This window comes from Sceloporus occidentalis, unplaced genomic scaffold (assembly GCF_023333645.1).
Source record: "Sceloporus occidentalis isolate IW3139 unplaced genomic scaffold, rSceOcc1.0.p SCAF_1, whole genome shotgun sequence".
NCBI lineage: Eukaryota > Metazoa > Chordata > Lepidosauria > Squamata > Phrynosomatidae > Sceloporus > Sceloporus occidentalis.
Genome location: NW_028316981.1, coordinates 22,237,252 through 22,253,313, shown reverse-complemented (window position 1 = coordinate 22,253,313; position 16,062 = coordinate 22,237,252). Strand labels below are relative to the sequence as shown.

The following is a 16,062-nucleotide window of genomic DNA, read 5'->3' as shown; positions in this document are numbered from 1 at the left end:
TAAGAATTTGGAAGGAAGGGGTTTGCTGACAGAGCATTGTCCTTCTAGAATTTTACAGTACCAATGCCTTTCAGATTCTAAGGGCAATTCAATTCACTAAACTAAGGTGACACAGGCAGTAGCTGAAACAATATGTTGGTCTGCAAAGGATGGTACAGATCATGGTACACATGAGCTGAGTTTAGAAACAGTCACAAGTTTTCAATTTAGTGATGCAGAAGAATAAGAGAAGAATTCCATTTTGGCTCCTCTCAAAAAAATGAAGCCTACAGACCACAAATATATCCTACATTCCACCTGTGGCTGCCAGCAATAACAAAAAGAAACACAAATGTAAGTCTTAGAAAAATTTCCAGTTGCTTGGCAGTATGAACGTCAGAAAAGAAAAGTGAGATGTAGTTGTTACACTTATCACAGTTGCTCAACTTCCTTCCAATCCACCCCATGACAGAACACATTCTCTCAAACTCAGCAAACTCACCTGATCTTAGATTAGAAAACACTTCTGTTTTGAAAGAAAATGGGCTGTCTTGATACAAATGGTTCCTTTAAAACTGAGCACCTGGTGTTTCATCTTAATGAGGACAAAAATGGATGTGGGCACAAGAAAAACATGAAGAAAATCCTAGCATGGTATTAGTCAAGTTGATGTAGAGGGCCAAGTTTTAAGATGGCATAAAGGTACTAAAAATCCTAAGCAGACCCAAAAAAAGCTTCACAAAGAGCTTTCTGTTCTTGAAGAGCAAGATGAATGAGCAGCAGAACAGTAGATGAGATTAGAAGAGCAGATGAGATTCAAAGAGCAATTAACTGTGCATGGGACAAAAATAAATAAATATCCCATCACTCTGTGTATTTATGGGATTGCAACTGGCTGTGTCTAGCCCAGAAAAAAGTAACAGATCATAGTGAAAAAGTCAATGAAGATTTTAGCTTAGTAAATGGTGCCAGTTAAAAGTAAACTAAATGCCACAATTTTTTAGGGAAAGGGCTGAAAATAAGGACACAAGAGTATCATAATTCTGTTATATAAAACACATAATAATGTCAATACTGTAGTTAGGATATTGTACTGATTCTGTGTCAAGTTTCACTTGGCCAAAAGATGGGGAAGCGATAAAACAGATATTTAAAAGTGACAAATGGACTGAAGCATCATCCCTCTGATGAAAGACTAAAGCATTTGGGACTTTTTAAGGTCTAAGGGAGACATACAAAAGATGTCTTGAGACATACCAGATAGAGAGGAATTACATTAAAAAATCATTAATAATATTGGAGAGATGGTATACTGAAAACAGACAAAAGTCCTTTGCATAGAATATAATATTAAAGCATCCTAAAGGATTTGACAAATTTATGGAGGACAGGGCTCTACATGACTATTAGCCATGAGGAGTATATTGTTGTTGTTGTTAACTGCCAACCAGTTGACCCTGACTCCTGACGACCCTGTGTATGAGACATCTCCAAACCCCCCATATCCTCTACTGCTCTACTTAAGTCCTGTACATTCAGGCCCATAGCCTCCCTGACTGAGTCCATATGGCCTTCCGCTCTTTTTACTAACTTCTATCTTTTCTAGCATTAGTCTTTTCCAGTGAGTTTTGCCTTTTCATGATGTGGCCAAAGTATAACAGCCTCAGTTTGATCATCTTGGCTTCCAAGAATTCAGGTGTGATCTCTTCAAGAGCACATTTGTCTTTCTGGCCACCCAAGGTATCCTCAGCACTCTTCTCCAATACCACATTTCAAAAGAGTTGATTTTCTTCTTATCCACTTTCTTAACTGTCTAACTCTCACATCCATACATGGCAATGTGGAATAGAATGGATTGGACGATATTCACTTTAGTGCTCAGTTGTATATCTTTAGGATCCTGTCTAGTTCTCCCATTGATGCTCTTCACAATCTTAGTCTTTTTTTCTCTCTTTGCTTCTTTTCTTAACTGCTTGAAGCAATTCATTTGTTATCCACTGTTTCTTGTCTTTCTTTGGCCAGTGATAGTGTCTTTCTACATTCTTCCTTGATTATGTCCTTAGCTTCTGACCATAGTTGTTCTGGTTCCTGGTCAATTATGCTTAATAGTTCACATCTATTTCTTTCATTGTCTGTGAATTCTGTTGATGTTGTTAAGATCATATGTTGGTATGACAACTGTTTTTGCTTTCTTTTTCAGTTTCACTCTAATTTTTGACAAAAGTAATTCATGATCTGTACCACAGTCTACACCTGGTCTAGTTTTAGGCTGCAAGGATAGAGCTTCTCCATCCTCTGCTTCCCATTATATAGTCTGATTTCTGTATTGACCACTTGGTGATGTACACACACACACACACACACACAATCTCCTTGGTTGTATTAAGCAAGTATTTGCAATGAATAGGTTGTTGGCCTTACAAAATCCAACAGTCGCTCTCCTGCTTCATTTCTTGTACCTAGTCTGAATCTTCCTACTATTTTTGATCCTTCTTTGCCACCTGCTTTAGCATTCCAGTCACCAATGATTAATTTGAAGTCCTGTTTTGGTGTGTGGTCGGTTTCTTCTTGGACTCCTTCATAGAATCTCTCAATTTCTTCTTCCTCTGCCTCTGTGGTTGGTGCATATACTTGGATTATGGTAATATTTTAAAAGTTTTCCCTGAAGCCTTATTGATATGATCCAATCCAACTTTGTGTTGTATCCCTTGACTGCTTTCGTTATATCTCTTAGTATGAACACTATTCCATTTCTTCATGTATTTTCATTTGCTGAGTAGAGCACTGTGTAGCTGCTGCCCAGTAGCTGGTTATCACTCTATATCATGAATATATGCTACTTCCAAGATCAGAGGTAGTGTGTTGCTGAACACTAGGTTGGAAGAACAGCTTGGGAATACAATGACCATCTTCATTAAGGCATTTGGTTGGCCACTGAAGGGAAACTGGATGCAGGACTAAACAGGCCTTTGACCATTCCAGTAAAACCCATCTTGGTGCAAAATGGGCATTAGCCTGTGATGGCTGTTTAAAAGCATTAGATACCATATATACTCGACTATAAGTTGACCTCATGTATATGATGAGGGCAGGATTTGGGGATAAAATTATGGATTTTGATACGACCCATGGATAAGTTGAGGGTAAAACCTAAGGCCATGTAACAAAGGCTCTAAAGCAGTGGTTCCCAACCTGTGGGTCGAGACCCCTTTGGGGGTCGAATGACCCTTTCAAGGGGGTCGCCTAAGACCATTGGAAAACACCTATTTAATTACACTTATGAAGTAGCAACGAAAATAATATGGGTTTGGTTCTCCACAACATGAGGAACTGTATTAAAGGGTCGCAGCATCAGGAAGGTTGGGAACCACTGCTCTAAAGGATGCCAAAGAACTTACAAAATTCCAGCAGGCATAACTGTTTGTGTTCATACTGAAGGTTGGATGGATGAGAGAATAAAGCAGGGGCAGGGGATCACTGCTACCAGGACAGATTACTTTCAACAGGGGATGGTTCCTTTAAAAAAAAAAGAGTTGAAGTACAGTACTGTACATACAATGACCCATGGATGAGTCGACTTGGGTTTTTTGGGTCAATTTTTTGACGAAAATTTATAGACTTATACAGTACAGTCAAGAAAAGGAGTAACAGTATTAGTGATGATGGGGCAATAGTGAAAAAGCGGAAAATAAATAATAATAATAATAATAATAATAATAATAATAATTATTATTATTATTATTATTATTATTATTATTCAACCTATAGGCTCACAGGCAATGCACCGTGTCAGAGCTTCAAAAAGTTAGTTTTTGGACTGTAACACTCAGAATTCTGTAAACTGTATGGTGACTGGGAGTAACAGAGAAAGGATGAAACCTGAGACTTTACTTGGACTTGAGTAATCAGTCTTTTCCCTCTGGTTTCCCACATCAAGCCTCTGAACTGAGCAACCTGTAATTCTCTGGCATATTCCTCCCATAATATTGTTCTTTATGTGCTCTATATACAATTCAGAGATATCAAGATGGAAGAAAAAATAAAAACAGGGCAATCTGACTACAGTAAAAAGACTTCTGTGTCTTTATATATGAGAGGAAACTGATTGTGCATATTTTACAACTGTAAGGAGTACATACTTTGCACATTTTAAAAAGATAATTTAGAATGCTGATTACAAAAGGTAGAGTGAATTAGCCTGGAGAATTAAGCCTATATGTCTAAGGTCTGGCCATCTTAATATTATTGATCCTCAGTTTAAAAAGGACAAAACCTAAATTTTGGAGAGGCTGCTAAGTAAGTAGCCTATTCTTCATGCTGCTTAAGGAACAACAGAAATACAATATTTTCTTATTCTAATAAATAACAAATGATATAACAATTTCATATGGACATGAGGTTGCTTATAGAGTAAATTTTTCATGTAATATGCAATTTATTTTATAAATTAAAGCATTACAACATTAAGTATAAACAATTCAAAAAGAAGAAAAGAGTAAGACTGATAAGACTTTATGAAACAGTTCAAAAGATTCTGGGAATACCCATCTCTGAGTTCAAAGACCTTTATAATTCATTGTCTTTAAGTTCAAAGGACCTTATGCCTCATTTAAAGTTTAATGGACTTTATACATCATATCCAAAATTGTTGGAGTTTATGTTCTGTAAACAGAACACAAATTTGTGTTCTAATTGACATCATTATTGCTGCTTGTATTGTGATTGATTTTGAGTTATTACTATTATAATTGTGGAATTCTTTGCCTTGTTTTGTTTCTGTTGTTTCAATGAGATTGTTATTCTTTTAAAAGTTTTGAAAAATAAGTTCACTGACCCCCTAGTTTTCATATTTATGATATTATCATATAGTTCGTTATTTATTAGAATAAGACAAAATTGGTATTTTTGTATGCAGATACATGTTGTATTGTTTAGCACCAGACTTCCCTATTGTTTCTTAAATGGTACTATAGTTTTTAGAGATTCATTGTGTACAGGCTTCATGCCCATGTTTTCCTTGTTTTTATTGTCTGCCACACACAGAGAATAATCTATTGTACTTTCCCCCTGATCAGGCCGTCCAAAAAAATGCCTGCATACCTGTCTATGTGCCAGTCGGAAGTCATCAGTTATGCCTGCGGTCTTCATCATGAAGGAACCCATGGCCAAGCCCCAACACTACCCACTAGAACAAAAGTCCTCATATTTGGTCTGGTAAACCACCCTACATTAACATCTGTCCCTAGCACAATGAAAACATTCCAAGTACATAAACAAATATTTTGTATTATTTACCAAAAGCAGCAGAGTTGAGACATCCTCCCCCCAAGAACTGGGAACCACTCCCTCTACTCTCCCCGGCCCCCCAAATCATAGGGGAGAACCAGTACCAGCCTAAGAATCTGTTCAACTTATTTGTTCTACTAAAATAAAGCCATGTCAATGAAAGAGAGAGGGCCTTATGTACAAAATGTGACTTCCTCAGTACAGAAATTTCAGATCAGCCAGATCCTTTCCAGTCTTACCATTTGCCTGGGAGACACCTTGAGTAAGCTGTACCTAGTAAAAACAGAGGCCCATTGAACACAGCATGAGTAAATATAGCCAAGCCTCCATTAAACTACCAGGAGCAGAGGCCCAGACAACTATCTCCCACTCCTATGCCTTTTTCCTGGACTAAGCTACACTGAAGCCATCCAAAGCATTTATCAAGCTGTCAGTGAAAAGCTTGTAACCTAACTAGTTTGACTACCTAAACCTGAACCCTGGCCTGGTTTGAAAAGAAAAGATGGAAGGTCAGCCAGTCCCTGTCTCTGTTTAGTCTAGCTCCAGCTCCACCCATAGGAGGAAAACTCTGGTGCCAAAGGGAGCCTACCAACACACACTGATGGGTTTCTGACAAAATGAGTCTTCTTTTGTTCCTTTAGTTCTATGTTAGTTACTACATATTATCTGCAGTACGATATATCAACCACAGTATTTGCTTCTGCACCACTTCATTGCACCAACGCTTTATTTTCATAGATCATGAAGCATTCCAATTTTTTTAAAGACATACACACATGCCTATATACTGGTCCCACTCAGGGCTAGACAACCTAATGCTAGCAGAAGATTTGGACTTTTCCTGATCCCATAAGTCCTGACCATTGGCTATGCTGCCTGGGGCTGTTAGGAGCTATAGTTCAACAATATCTGTGGGGTGCAGTGTTGCCTACCTGTAGCATAACTACATTTTAGATCTGGACATGTGCTTGAAGACTGGTCAATGACTGGAACCATTGTACAGGATCTCATAATATCTGTGATCTTGTATTTACAGTTCTCTCCTATTTGGAGGGTAGGTGGGAAGGGTCCTCCTTACCAACCAGTTTTCTGGGATCTCAGCCCTCTAGATAAAAGGGGCAAACTGTAACAGATACTTCCTGAAGACCAGCCATGGGTAAATCTGTGCTGTTTTCAATGAGTGAGACTGGAGAAGAGAGGTTTGATCTGCTGTTAATAGGGAGATATGCCCCACTCCTGTGCTGGTAGCAGAATAACTTGATTTATCCAAACTTTCATTACATAACATCTCCTTAGGCACCAGAACAGGGAACAGAATGGCCTTTGGCAGTGTAAAGAAAAACTCCTGTTCCATGGAACAGGATTGTTTCCTCCCACCAAGGGAAGCAACATGCAACTATCTTCTTCCAGCAAACAGATTAATGACAGGCACCCCTGGCCTACTACAGCTATTCCAAGCAATGGGTTCTGAGGCGTCAGATCGTAAGACTTTAATCATAAGTTCCAAGAATTCAGTTCACTACCATTACCATTTCAGGGTTAAGAGATGAGACATTTCTGAATTCTAAACTACAAACTAAGATTTATTCTACTGCATTTCTGGGAGGAAATCCTAATTTCAGGGTCAGGGCTAGACAAAGTGATCAAACAGAGGGCAGGGAAATCAGACCTCCCCTCCAAAAAACAAACAAACAAAAAACAACTTACTGAGAACACCAGTGACCTAAAAGGTTAACCAAGGTTATACTCTTTAGGCCTGTGAATATTTTCACTTGAGAAAAACTGGCTTGTGCCTTGATTGAGAGTGCATATCCCTGTGTATAAAGGAGACTGACACAAACTGAAAGATACTACAGTGGACCCTTTTTTATATGCTGGGGTTTGGTTCCAAGATCCCCCATGGATAACAAAATCCGTGGAGGCTCAAGTCCCATTAAATATAATGACATAGCAAAACGGTTTCCCTTATTAAAAAAATGGAAAATCAAGGTTTGATATTGGAAATGTATACTTTTTTTGAACATTTTCAAACCGTGGATGCTTGAATCCGTGTATAATAAATCAGTATATAAGAAGGGCCGACTGTACTCAAGAGTCTCCTTTGTGCCCCTTGCAAGTAGCTCTGTGGAAATTTTGTTTGTACATTGACAACATGTTGAGGAGCTGAGGTAAAAACAGAATCAAATGCATAAATTGAAAAATGGTACAATATGAAGACTTACCGGTAACTCATCCACTGAACCCAAACTGTGTTTCGCATAGCCCAATGGAACATTCTGCACAGATGGAAGATATTTAAGAATTCACTGAGACCTAAAATCTAAGGTAAGAACTATCCTCTTTAAATAAATTTTTATGGTAATGACCTGTAACTGACTACTACAGCCCTGTATAGGACTGCCTGTTCAGAAAAAGTTGCCCCCAGACCTGAATTATAAGATACACCCCAACTGCCACAAAGTTGTTGTTGTTGTTGTTATTATTATTATTATTAAGTCTGTCCAAAACAAAAATAACACCCTCAAATTTTCTAGTCCAGCCAAAACTGAGTACATGTCTCTCTCAAAGGACTATAAAGCCTCTCCAGTATGTATGAGAGCACATAACCAGTATTACTAACATCTTTGGCAGGAACAGGAACACCTAGGTGCATTTTTAACATGCTTGATATGGTGCCTCAAGGCAAATTCTAACTCAGTACAATGCATTAGATGATATTTTGTTAACTTGCTGCCCTGCCTAAAGGAAGTAAATTCTGTTTTCACACTTTTGTGAACCTAAATACACTGAGCTGGCCTTTCAGGAAGTCAGCACAGCTGCAGATTCATGGTTATTGGTATCAGGGTACACAGAACAATGACGGTAACTCCCTCTTCCACCCTGGTTTTTATATTTACAGACATCAGGTCCTGCTTTCTGCTCTGTGCCCTTCTGGGTCTGGAAAGAAGGCAGATCAATTCAGTTTTCCCCAGCTAAAGGTGAGAATGACAGCCTTGCAAACTCTGTAAGGATGCAGAAATTAAAAGCATTACAGACTTTGCCCTGGAACTTTTTAAACTCTAATGTTTATAATGTATTGGATAATGGGAAACAAAACTACCCAAAAATAGAAGATGTAGAGTCCCAAATATTTAGCAAAAGGCAAGCATCAGCCACTAATCACGGGACAGGCTAGCAATCTATCAGTATGTTATCATTTAACCTTGGACTTAGACCTAGTTACAGTGCTTTATACACAGAGACTAGCAAGCTCAGCAGGGCTGTTACAGCCGTGGTTCAGCCACCAAAAATATACCACTTCATGAGATAGTGAGATCTCAAGACAGCCTTGAAATATTTTGAGTGGTATTTTGTAAGAAAGCTACCCTGAAAATCCCACTGGGGACAGAAGACATGGGATGCAATTTTTTTTAAAAAAAAAATCAGTTCCTACTATTTTCAAATCCTTTAGAGGCCAAAAAGCAGTAAGAGAAGACAATCAAAATGATTCTTTTCCCTTGAAACAATTCTAGAAAGAAGCAGTAGCCCATTGTCTGATTTGCTCCTGGAGTTTACTGAAAATAAGGGCTTGCAAGGCACTTCTGCGATCAGCCCTCCATGTCCACAAATTCTTTACCCATAGATTCAACAATCCGTGGTTTGAAAATATGCCAAAAATATATAAATTCCTAAAAGCAAACCTGGATTTTGCAATTTTATATAAGGGATACCATTTTACTCTGCCATTGTACATAATGGACTTGAGGTTTTGGTATCCGAGGGAGGGGGCTGCTGCAACCAAACCCCAGCGGATACCAAGGGCCACTGTATTAGTATAGGTAAAAAGGGGGAATTCTAAGGCCCTGCAATTCAAAGAACACTGTTGGACAGGATGAAATGGGATGAGGGAATGACATATGCATGTATTTGGCACAGCATACATAAATACTACTCCAGAACCAAAAGGGTGATATCTGATAAGATTTCTCTAAATTTTGCACATGTGTATAGGCAGTCATTTCATTAATGGACAAGAAACACACACACACCACAATCAGACACAGACTGTCACACATGTTTTGTGTCTTCAAGTAATTTCTAACTTATGGTGACCCTAAGTCATGGGGTTTTCTTGGCAGAATTAGTTCCTCTGAGGCCGAGAAAGAGTGACTTGCACAAGATCACCCAGTGGGTTTTCCTGCAAAGTTGGGATTCAAAGTCGGATCTCCCAATGTCCTAGTCCAACATTTAAACCACTACACCATGCTGGTTCTCACACATACACACACTTTTTACAGCCACATATACCTTCTATGTGTGACTGTATTCATAGCCGCTGCCTGCCAAGTTCACTACAGGCACACAAATAAACATAGAATTATTGGAAACAAGCTAAAATTTATACATTTATACACTCCAAGGACCTTACCACATTAAAGCTTGACTGCAGTGTTCCTTATATCCCCTCTCTGTATAAGGCCAAAGTTCCAGTCTTTTCAACATTCAACTTGTACTTCCACCACCATTATCTTGCTGCGGTCACATGCTCAGTCCCAGAGCTCCTTCCTCTATCTCACATTTTGAGGAGCCAAAATAGGCATATTGTTGTCCTGAGCCCATTATAAAGTCCAGCTTGGGAAAAACATTCCCTGGCCCATGACAGAGAGATAAGTCCAGCTCAAGAACACTTTGTTCCTGTTAAGCTGTCTTTACTTTCCCCTGTCCCACTTTAGAACTTTCTCCAATCAACAGCCCAAATCCAATGTTACAAACTTGCCTTCTGTCTCTCTGACAGGTTTAACTGCTTAGGGGGGGAAATCTTTCTGCCGAGATCCGATTTCCAACTGTGGGAGGATGGCAAGATTCCTGCACTCTGTCAGACCCGTTTGGCGGCACAAGCTGAGAGAATGGCACACTGCCCCGCTGAAGTTTGAAGCTCTGAGTGATAGTTTCACTCCCTCCCAGATATCTGGGACTGTGGCTCCTCCTTTGTAGGAAGGAGGTGGGCAGGGTCGAAGCAGTTGCTTTCTACCACCATTCAGGAAGCTGGTGGCCCTCTGCTCTCCAATCTGAAGTAGGCAGGCTTAAACCGCATTAGTGCAAATGGAACATTCAGGAGCTAACAAAAGTTTAAAGAGAGACTGCAAATGACAGAACTCGGTCCTCAAGCTTCTCTGTTTTCACTTGGGCCATTGTAAACTTGGAACTGCTACACTGATCAGCATGGGAAAACCGGAGGACTGGATTCTAGCTTCAGTTCCTTGGCATATTCTCCACTCACAAGCAAGGCCCACTGGAGTCAAAGCTTGGATCAGGTTCTCAACTCAGCTGCAAAAGCCAAGCAGCGTTTTATACCTGTGGACAAATACGACCTCTTCTGTGAACAGTGGGGTAGAGCTGGATAAGAATATCTGGGAAGGAGCATGAGCCAAGGTTGAAGGATGGTTGCTAAAATGCTGGGAACAGTCTTTGGAAGAAAAGAGAGGGGAAAGAAAAACAGATTTCCTGGAGATGATTAGCTAGCAAAGCAAGCAACCACCGCAATGAGCTAATTTCTGCTGCCACATTTCCCCACAGAGAAGCGTTAACCATTAACTGTTCTCTTCCCAGCCAGCTGGTTGCCTGTTTTCTGTTGGGGAAGGAAAAGATAAAGAGAGAACTGGCTGAGAGATAAACAGGATACCGAAGGGGAGGGCAGAACCGTGTGGAAAGCAGTGGAAAGACATTAGGCTGCCTATCCCACATTGCATAGTCTTCCTCTCATGGGAAGGGGATTAAGGGAGGAAGAGAAAGCATTAGCAGGCTCCTCACAAGCCTGATGGGGGAAGAAGAGAATAACCAAAGAGACACTTATGGCTGGGTGTAGTTTTGTCTCCTACACAGGTACAATGGGGCTGAAAGAGATGGGAAGAAACTGCTGGGGAGGAAGGAAACGGAGATACAACAATGATATATATCTTGGAGCTTTGTAATGGACAGATTTACATGCAGCTCCTGGTTCTACTACAAATTTTCCTCAACCAAGGCTTTGCTGGGGGATGGGGAAAGGAGAAATCCAATTTACTGCACAGGAAGGCAATGTAGTTTAAAGGACAGAGGTTAAAATCCCTGCTCACTTCCCCAGCTCGCTTGCCCTCCTTGATTTCATGATGCCATTAGGGAAACAAATCAGATTGTAGTAGACTCAGAAGTGCAATATATACAGCACCAACAATAAAAAAGGTTTTATTGGATTATTTGGCTCACAATTGCTTCGGCAGATCAAGGCTGCAACTGAACACAGGGAGAGCCAGACGCCAAAGGAGGACCAGCTCATTCCATCCCATCCTCACCACAGCTGCCTGACCACTAATCAGAAACAGAACAGAATGATGCCTAGTCCTTGCATCATTCTGCAAAAGGGAAGGGAAAGGAACAGAATGGACTCAAACACCAGGACGCCGGCACCAGCAAATCCAGGAGACCAAGAGGAAGTTCTAGTGAATAGTCAGGACCCAGAAAATATGAAAGGAGATAACTGTTGATGTTCAAATGAAAGATGAAATGACTCCCCGTCTTACTTCCACAAAGAAACTTGACATAGTAAACATGGAATTTCAAGAGAGTCTCCCATCCAGACATTGTCAGAACTCACTTTGCTTTAGAATCACAGAATCCTAGACTTGGAAGAGACGTCTAACCCCAGTCTGCCATGCAGGAATACACAATCAAAGCACACTTGATAGATGGCCGTCCACTCTGTTTAAAAACCTTCAAAGGAGGAGACTCCACCACTCTCCCAGGGAGCATGTTCCACTGTTGAACAGCTCTAACTGCCTGGAGGTTCTTCCTATTGTTTAGGTGGAATCAATTTTCCTGTAGTTTGAATCCATTGTTCCGGATCCTATTCTCTGGAGCAGCAGAAAACAAGCTTGCTCCATCCATTTAGCAGCATTACTACATCATATGCCTTATTCACAGCTAGAGCAGATACAACTAGGCAATTATGATCTATTCTTTCTCAAGGTAACATGAATATGATCTAGTAGTTAGAACAGAAAAGTAAGGATGAGATGAGCGCTGGAAACAGCACTCAAACACACAGCAAAAGGCTGCAATTTAAGCCTGCAGATGGTGAGGTATTTTCTCATCCATGCACGGCTAATTTCTAAAAAAAACTCTGAAGGAAAAACAGGCAGAACTCAAGTTGGCCCATAGGGGCTTTCCATCTGGTCTCCAAGACAGGACCTCCTCATTAGGCAGCTCAGTCATTTCCATGGGAATTTCAGATAATGAAAAAGTGCTGTTTAGCACTACCTTGCAGGCCTCTCTCCTTGTGCAAAGAGCAACACAAGGCTTTGGCAGAGTTCTCTGGTACTTCAGCTGCTCACCCCCATCTGCCTGTGTTTTGGCTCTTGCAGGAGAATGTACAGCTGTGACAAATTTCCAAAGTCCATGTTCACACACTGAGAAAGAGAGGGTTAAAGAGTCCCTGGCTTATACCTTGACTTGTTTCGGAGCAAGGCAGAATGCAAAACCAAAACCAGAACTGTTTACACCTCAACTATTGCTCACTTCAAAATGTGGCCTCTGGTAAGAAGCAAAGTGTAAACCAGGTCCCTTGATATTGGAAAGTTACATGTGGACTAAAATTCCCAGATGTCCCCAGCTAACATAGGGAATTCTTGGAACTGTCATTCAAAAATGTAACTTTCCCAAGCTCTGGTTTATCATTCATTCTAGGCAGTAAACAACTCTGATCGCCAAGCTGAAGTTTTTCAGAGCAGGGAAGGCGCCCTTGAAATTAATGCCAAATGAGCTGAGTTCAGCCACAAAATATGGTCTTCATTCCAACAATCGTCCAGTCCAATCTGAGTGCTTGGGAATTGCAAATCTAGGAGTCAAATGAAGGAAGCTATAGCTCGTATCTGCCCCTGCCTTACAATGCAGCAGAATCAAACCACCTCACCTCAGTTTTGCTTGCCAAAATATGATTCAATTCTTAAGGTGAATAATCTTCTAGACAAACTGGATGCTATCAGGAGACCAACTTGAAAGCTCACACAGAACTAAGCAAGCAGCAATGAAATTAGCCTTGTTCACAGGTGTACAAAAACATGCTTTCCCTCGAGACTCAAGGATGGGGATGTTTTTGTCCAGCTGGCATGCTCAGGATGCCAAACTCCCTTCTCTCTGATTATCAGTAGTCCAATCTGGGAAGAGATAAATATAAGATTCTCATAAAAGCAGTAACACTGAGTCTGGATTCTTTTCCATGTAAAAAGTGGTAAGTAATGGTAAGAAATGGAGGAAGAGAATTCACAGGATACATTTTGAAGATTTTTTTTCAAAGTGCTTTGTGGGTTTTTCGGGCTGTGTGGCCATGTTCTAGAAGAGTTTATTCCTGATGTTTCGCCAATATCTGTGACTGGCATCTTCACAGAATGCTGACCTGGAAGTGAGTGGGAATACAGTGTGATCCTGGGTAGGCAGGAATGATTCCCATGTTAATCTGTGTATTGTTTTGAAGATGCCAGCCACAGATGCTGGCGAAATGTCAGGAATAAATTCTTCTAGAACATGGCCACACAGCCCGAAAAACCCACAAAAAACTATGGATGCCGGCCATAAAAGCCTTTGACTTCACACTGCTTTGGCTTGCTTAATGAGTGGCATCAAAGAATACCACACTTTTTGCACTGAATAGGAACACCCCATGGTGGCAAGCAGAAGAAGGGAAAGACTGGGCATTCAACATTGCCTAACCACAAACAACAAGTGTGAGGAGTACTGGTGCTCCTGCTACTAGGATAAAGGAATCCCAGCCATAAGATAGGAAAAGGAAGCTGTGTGGGCAAGAATGATATGCCAACTGGAGACCTCTGGTAAGGCTTTTCCCTATTCACATCTTTTGTTATGTCAGGTTTGAGAATCATGCAGCCCTCCAAATGTTGTCAGACTGCAACTCCCAGCAGCCCTGGCCAGCACAATCAAAGCTGAGTACTGCTGAGATCTGATGTACAACAACATCTGGAAAACCACATTATTCTTACCTCTATTTTAAACCTCCAGTTATCTTAAACTTCCCAGCTAAAGATATCAGAAGCAATAAAAAACTGGATCACTTGGAAAACAGGCAGATACAATTCTCAAACAGCCAAACCTTGTGACAAGTTTTGGGTTGTATGACCATTAGTTGGAATATACATACTCATTCTTTTGCCCTTTTTAAATAAGCACAAAGATCAATCAAGCTTCAGATTGAAAGGGGTGGGCTAAGACGACATCTGAAGAACATGAGCCAGAAAAAGCTTCTTTCATCCTGGCTTTCAGATAGCCTCTTATCACTGAACAGAGCTACTCAACGTAACTTATGGGTCATCTTAGAGACACATAAATCCAGACACTAGATCCTGCATCAAATCCATATGCCAGTGCCAACCACTGTACCCAATATATCTACTCAGAGAATATGATGCCTGGTGGTGCAGTGGTTAAATGCCTGTACTGCAGCCATTCACTCAAAACCACAAGGTTGCGAGTTCAAGACCAGCAAAAGGGCCCAAGCTTGACTCAGGCTTGCATCCTTCCGAGGTCGCTAAAATGAGTATCCAGACTGTTGGGGGCAAATTAGCTTACTTGCTAATTAGCTTACTTGCTGTTCACCGCTATGATCTTTGGAATAGCGGTATATAAATAAAACAAATTATTATTATTATTATTATTATTATTATTATTATTATTATTACGAGACTTGAGGAGCTCTCATCTACTCCAGTGGCTGTAGAGTGAGACTTGTGGATTTTTATCCACACCAGTAGATTTGGTTCATCAAAGACGACACAAAATAATACACATTTGTATATAACAGAAATGTGCTTCTTAATGTACTCCCTTCCCTTTTATGTGCACCTCTTTTGTCCTCAATCCACGATCTCCACTGCCACCCACCTTTCTCTCTTTGATTCCACTGGAACTGCTTCATATACCCCAATGGTGAAGAATATAGGGAATTGGAGTTCAACAACACCTGAAGGGGCACAATCCCACCCCTATCAATAAAGCCATGAACACCAGACTCCACTTTCTCCTTCTGGCACTTTAAGTGGCACTGTCATTGCAAGAATTCTTTCTAACCTGCTGGCTATTGTCTGTAGGCTGTAGCAGGCTGGCAGCAGGTCAATTCATAATTACCACCTAAAGTAGTTAAACATTATACTGTATGGCTACTCTGTTTCTGGCAAGCTATTTTTTTTAAAAAAAAAAATCAGCCACACAAATCTCCCTGTGCAGAGCAGAGAAAAACACACACACACACACACACACACACACACACACACACACACACACACAGGTGAAGAACATTTCCTCTTTAATATTTGTGCATGTGTTTACCTGTATGTGTGTGTACATCCTACATGATAGCTCAAGACTGATAATGATAAATAGTGGAATAGTACTGGATGGTGGCAGGCAGCACAAGCACAGTCTTTCCATCATTGACATACAAAGATTTTCAAAAGTAATAATGGTTTTAGGAGCTGGCATGGTGCAGTGATTTCAGTGTTGGTCTAGAACTTCAGGGGACCAGGGTTTGAATTGCCACAGTGCCATGGGAACTCGCTGAGGAGTCATGGACAAGTTGTACTTTCCTACTTTCAGAGGAAGGTAGTGGCAAACCTCCACTGAATAAATCTTGGCAAGAAAATCCTAGGAAAGGATCACCATGAGTCAGAGTTGACTTGAAGGCACATAACACAACTGAAAATATGAAACTATGTCTGAGAATTCCAAGGGGTGTAATCCTTCCTGACTACAGTGATCAGTCACTGCCTGTCT

At 40.5% G+C, this 16,062-nt stretch overlaps 1 protein-coding gene across 6 annotated transcripts in view; it reads right to left on the bottom strand.

The window, feature by feature from the left end:
- Window positions 1–16,062, bottom strand: part of MGAT1 (alpha-1,3-mannosyl-glycoprotein 2-beta-N-acetylglucosaminyltransferase) — a 43,852-nt gene that overhangs the window by 15,602 nt on the left and 12,188 nt on the right. Inside the window, exon 1 of one of the 6 annotated variants that reach the window (XM_089516155.1) lies at window positions 13,193–13,245. The exons of the other annotated variants lie outside the window; for them this stretch is intronic. The gene's annotated coding sequence lies outside the window, so the exon portion shown is untranslated. Of the gene's footprint in view, window positions 1–13,192; window positions 13,246–16,062 lie in introns of those variants that run through there. 6 annotated transcript variants of the gene reach the window in all.